The sequence below is a fragment of the Halichoerus grypus genome, chromosome 10 (genome assembly GCF_964656455.1).
Source record: "Halichoerus grypus chromosome 10, mHalGry1.hap1.1, whole genome shotgun sequence".
In the NCBI taxonomy this organism is placed as follows: Eukaryota; Metazoa; Chordata; class Mammalia; order Carnivora; family Phocidae; genus Halichoerus; species Halichoerus grypus.
The window spans coordinates 65,068,539-65,074,682 of NC_135721.1; the positions used below are offsets into that span (position 1 = coordinate 65,068,539).

A 6,144-nucleotide genomic window follows, 5' to 3' on the forward strand; every position below is an offset into this window, starting at 1 on the left:
TAGGAAAATTACCAAAGTTTTGGGGGGAATTGACATAGAGTAGCCAAATATTTTCTTTTGCCAAATAAAGACACTACAAGAGGAAAAAGTCCCCTAGAATCTAATATTGGAATTATTTCATGAAATAACATTTCTGTAGTCAATACATAAATTGATCCATAGGATTCGCTGATTTAGTTTTCTTGTTTTTCTGCTTACATCCTACTTGTTCTGTCCAGGTTCCATACCAGTCTTTTGCATGTGATCCTCACACGGGGGCCGTGCTAATCTTCTCTGTATTGTTCCAGTTTTAGCAAATATGCTGCCAAAGCGAGCACCATACTAATATTTTAAATGATTTCAGTAGTGATCTCATTGAAGATCTGTGAGTAAAAAACTCTATTCTGTGAGTGATTAAAACCATGGAATCTGAAACAGGATGCCTGTGCTTGAATCCCAATTTGGCCACTTACCAGCTGTGTGACCTTGGTCAAGTTACTTAACCTCCCTGTATCTCAGTTTCATCATCCTTAATATAGTAATATTAATAGTATCTACCTCAGAGGCTTGTTGTGCAGATTACGAGTGAAAATATATAAAGCACTTAGAACCGTGCCTTATAAAGTTGTATTATATAGGTACTTGCTATTATTGCTAAAATGTGTATGTCTGGCAATGTCCATATTTTGTCCTCATTCTTGACTTATAGTTTAGCTAAGCATGGAATTCTATGTTGAGCATTACTGCCTTTCAACATTTTCAAGGTATTATTCCATTTTCTTCTTGTATCTCTCATTCTGGCTGAGAAGTTTGTCTTTCCTTATGGGCAACAATCTCTTTTCTCTCTGATTTGCTTTTAAAGTTTTTCTCTGTACATTTGATGTTCTGTGGTTTTATTATTCTGTGTCCATGTGTGGATTTAATTTCATTTTTTCTAGCTCAAAATTCATTTCGCTCCCTTAAATCGAAGACTCCCATCTTTCTCTAATTGTAGAAAATTCTCAATCAGAAGTTACAATTAGATTCTGCTGCAAGTGGTTTTAAAAAACAACTCTAAATCAAAGTGGTTCCTACAAGATAGAAGTTTATTTCTTTTTCACATGGATGAGGCTCTCCAGGTGGTGTTTGATGGTGTCAGGGGCTCAGGGACCCTTTTATTTTATTGTTCCACCATTCATTCTCAGCAAGTAGATTCTCTAATCAAACTTAAATCATACCATCTGCATTTGAGCTACTAGGAAAGAAAAAGAGAGAAAAATCCTACTTCTTTAAGGACATTTCTGGAAGTTGTACATGCTGTTTTGGTTACATTCTAGAACACAGTCATATAGCCAATCCAGGTATAAGGTAAACTGGGAAATATTGTCTTTATTCTGGGCAGCCTAGTTCTTAGCTAAAAATGGGTGATTCTGTGAAAAGGGCAGAGGGGGAGACTGGTTATTGGGAACAGGTAGCAGTCTCTATCATAGCCGTTTTTATTGCAGATTTCTCTCATATTCCCTCTATTGTGTCCTTCTGGAACACTTAGTAATGTTCTATTTTCTCTGTGCCTCTTTCTTTTTAATATTTCTTTTTTATCTTTTTGTGTTTCATTCTGTGAGATTTCAACTTTGCCTTCCAACTTTCTTTTAAGCTATGTTTAGTCTACAAAGTTTTTAAATTTTTTTTTAATCTAAGTTTTGAAAAAAATGATATATTTTTTATCTTTGGAATTTCTATAGCTTATTTCCCCCCCTGAAATATGCCTCTTATTTTTTATGCTGTTCTGGTTTTTCTGTATAGTTTTTATTCCTTTATGTCCAGAATCATTTCAGCTTACTTACTTTATAGTCTCTTTGCTCTGTTGTCTGTAATTCTCAGGGCATGAATTCTGCTAACTCCCTCCCCTGGAAGATAGGTATTTTCCATCTCATCTTTAGGTATTTCTTTCCACGGTGTCTCATGTCCCCAGGATTGTAGAGTGTGACTATGGGGCAGTAGTGTATTTGTCTTTTGTCTATACCAGGGTCCTTTGGGTTTCTCTGATTCTTCTGGATCTTTGATTCTCAGGTTTTTCTGTTGCCACCTTGGTTTGCGTTTTCTGTGCTACTTCTCAGGAATACACCTGTGGCTCCTACTTTGTGCACAACTTAGTTAGGGAAGTGTGTTGTCTGGGAGGTAATCAGTTTGCTTCACCCCCTAATTCTCAGGCTAATGGGAGAGAGATTCTAAAATCCTTTTCACAACAGCTGAGCTTCAGCTCCATTGCACGTGGGGCCTCAACTCCCATTGTAGCTCCTAAGCTCAACTTCTGATTCCACTTCTGCAGTTGCCTAGTTAACCTTACCTCTTGATCACTAATTTCTAGTGTTCTCTTTTTTTCTGGCACCTGAGGATTTTGCTTTCTTGTTTTAGTGCTTAGTTGTGTATTTCGAATGTTTTTGTTTATCGAGCCTTTGTCGGTGTAGGTATGATAGGTGCTTCCCACAGCAACTTAGTCCATCATAGTGATAAGAAGTCTAACAGAGAGCATTTTGAATCCCAAAAAGCAGTAAAGTGACAATCTCTTAATAAAAGTTTTGAAATTGCTTTTATACTCCTTAACCTTGTTTTTTCGTTTGCAATGGGCCAGCATTGTCCTGTGCATTGACATTTGAGAATGAATGGACAGAGCACTGAGAAACTTAGGTTCTGGCCCTGGTTTTGTTGCTTGCTAACTGCCAACTTGGGGAAATTATTTAAGTTCTCTGAGTCTATTAATTAGTTGGAAGATTGACATACATAGTATTATTTTCCCTGCTCCATAGGATTATTGTAAAGATCCAATGAGATAATAGATTGGAAACTGCTTTAAACCTTAAAACACACAAAGATTTATGGTATTAATAGCAACGTTAAGGACTAAAAACCATTAGCTCATTCATTAAGGTATTTTTTAAAATATTAAATTTTATGAAGGACTTTTTTTTTTCCCCCTTTGTTAAACAGAAAACAATCCTCATCCTGGTAAAAGCTATAATTCTTAGAAAATACTAATAAAGGGACAACTTGAAAATATTCAAATATTCTTGTGAAATTTAAGAGCACTATTTGTACCAATAGGCAGTTATAACTTTAATAGACTATGGAATTCATTGTGGAGAGACACACCCTTAGCAGTTAAAAAAAACAGATAATTGAACCTGGAAATCATCACTGCATTTTGTTATTATGTGTTTTCTCAAACAATGGATACTAAAAGTTTAATTACACTTTGTAAGGAACGATAAACTTTTTTTAAATGCAGAAAACATGTCCTTATACTTGAAAATGTTGAGAACCACCAATCTAGCCTATGGTAGTAGTCCACTAACTGGGCTGTTTGGCCCCAGACCCTCCATCTCTCACTAAAACACATTCCCTAAGACAGAAGGACTATGACAATTCTTACCTAATGTCTGCCGGTCAATTGTGAGGTCTATTGCAGAAAATCTGTGATTTACTAATGGCCACAGTACTAAGTTCGCAAATGATTTACTTAAAAGAAAATTAGAGAATGATTCACGATGGCAGACTGGTCATACATATCTACCACTTACTGCCCACTAAATCTCACAAAAATACATGTAAATAGATATTAATAATAAAATATAGTTTAATAGCATTGGAAACCAGGGAAACCTACTATCAGAAGAAATAGATTTTTATTAAGTTCTAAAAGATATTACCAGAGAACAAATGTTTGGAGGAACAAAACTAAATGAAAGAAAAACCGAGGGGTGCCTGGGTGGCTCAGTTGGTTAAGCTTCCAATTCTTGGTCTCTGGTTGTGGTCTCAGGATGTTGTGGGACCAAGCCCTGCATGGGGTTCTGTGCTCAGTGTGGAGTCTGCTTGTGATTCTCTCATTTTCCCTCTCCCTTCCCCTCTGTTCCTCCCCCAACTCATACACACTCTCTAAAGTAGATAGATGAAATCTTAAAAAAACAAAAAACAAAAAAAACCAACGCATGTCTAGAGATGACTGCTGTAGAGGGAGGTTGGATAGAACTACGAGTATAGAGCTAATGGATATTTTATTTTTTATTTTTATTTTTTAGAGCTAATGGATATTAAGTGGAAGGGGGTCTGGGGCATTTATCAATTTGAAAAATTAGGGAACTGCATGTGGAGCAGCAAATTAGTAACCCCTCCCTGTTCTGCATGTGCTAAGTGCTGGGCAGCTGTGGATGAATTGACTCATACACTAGGGCTAGAAAAACAGGCCAGTGCTCAAGTAGCTACTGACCTCCATGAACGTCAAAAATCCTATCACATAAATCATCTTCAGATCACGTCTGACTCATATCCTAACCCTGTCCCAAAGTCAGGTGCAGCAGACAGAAACAGTTTACACTGATAGGGATCTGAAAATCACATAATCAGAGAAGAGTATACAACCAAGAATCACCACACATTTGAGGAAAACAAGTATAATACCAAGAAATTGAGGCATCATGCTCAACAAACAAAAATTAACAGAATTAAGATGTTAAGCTTTATTATGTTCTAAGAGTGATAAGAGAAACTATCATATCCATAATATAGGAAGAGTCTTATGTATTAAGGAAGCATTTATAGATCTTAGAAATTAAAAAATAAAATACTAATTAAAAAATGTTTTCCATAGATGGCCTGGTATAACAATTGACATGGCTGAAAAGCAAATTAATCAGTAGAAAATTAGTGTCAAGGGATTCTTGCATTACTTAGTGGTAAAGTACCATGAAAAAGATCATGAGAGAAAAGTTAGGACATATAGAAGATAAATCTGAGTGTTCCATCATTCAGCTGGTAGCTGTTCCAGAAGGAGGGAAGAGAGAGAATGGAGGGGATGGAAATAATAGAAAGGCTACAGAGTAAAATTTTCCAGAATGAAAGAAAGACAAGTACCTTTAAGTTGAAAGTATTTAAATTCTACTACCTCTAATTCTGAGGTTTAACCATTCTCTTTGTTATACTGCAGACTCCTACTCAGTTTGGTTTTCTTTTTTGTGATCTGTAATTTTTGTTTGTGACCTTACCTTTAGCAGGGACTGTTTCTTCTGTGGATTGTGGAAATCTCTCTCTAGGGGAGTTTTGCATTTGCATTTCACCAGCAGGACTAATTTTTATGTTAATTTTCTGTCCTATAAGATGTTCTGCATGTAAATTCATATTCCAACTGGAATGTGGCACAAGCTTGAGGTTTTACTTTCTTACAAAGATTTTAACCACTATATATAGCTGTAGGAAGAGGAAAACTTTTTTGCTGTCTGCCTGGTTATACAAGTGAAGTTCTTCTAGTCTGCCTTGTACCAAGATAGGCCAACTATTTGAGGGTTCTAGCTTTATGCAGGTTTCAATCTCAACTCTATTTTGGAGGCCATAAGATTCCATCAAGGGGCGCCTGGGTGTCTCAGTCAGTTGAACAGCTGCCTTCGGCTCAGGTCATGATCTTGGGGTCCTGGGATCAAGCCCCGCATCAGGCTCCCTGCTTAGCGGGGAGCCTGCTTCTCCTTCTCCTGCTCCCCCTGCTTGTGCTCTCTCTCTCTATTAAATAAATAAAAATCTTTAAAAAACTTCAAGTCCTTAGCCTTTAAGACTTCTTTCCATATTTGCTATCAAACTTCCCCCCACCCTTTCCCACACATACACTGAAGCTTGCATTCTTTGTGCTTCAATTCTATAGTATATCTATACTAAGGAAGACTATGCAGCTCTTAAAATAATGAGGTACTCTACACAAAAGATCTTTAAGGTGTATATTGATAGACAAATAAGCAAGTTCTTATTTGAGGGTTTCTCTGTTTTGTGACTTTGGCTATATATTTATTTGTTGTTTTATTTTATTCAGCATTTCAAGGTGTGTGTAATGAAAGTGGCTCACTATTACCCTTAATCTGCTGTATTGTAAGAATTGAAAGTCCCCAATACACAAATATATAATAATGGCATTCATTCATTTGCAGTCTATTAAAGTTTCTTTAGTGGAAAAAAAGGGATAAAGATATACCTATTGTCTTATCAACACTACAGATAATAGTGTGCGACTGATATAGTGCCATGGAAATTTGCTGAGCATATAAATACTCTTTTGGCAGCAGAGAGATATTCCACCTACTGCACTTGTGTGCAACAGAACACAGCCTCTGATAGATACATTTTGGCACACCAAATGTGCCAAATAGA

The 6,144-nt window shown here is 36.5% G+C and overlaps 1 non-coding gene across 1 annotated transcript; it reads right to left on the bottom strand.

The window, feature by feature from the left end:
- Positions 1 to 210: 210 nt before the first annotated feature.
- On the bottom strand, positions 211 to 317 carry LOC118547769 (U6 spliceosomal RNA). The gene has a single exon (XR_004923263.1). It is a non-coding gene; the product is annotated as a U6 spliceosomal RNA (small nuclear RNA).
- Positions 318 to 6,144: the final 5,827 nt, after the last annotated feature.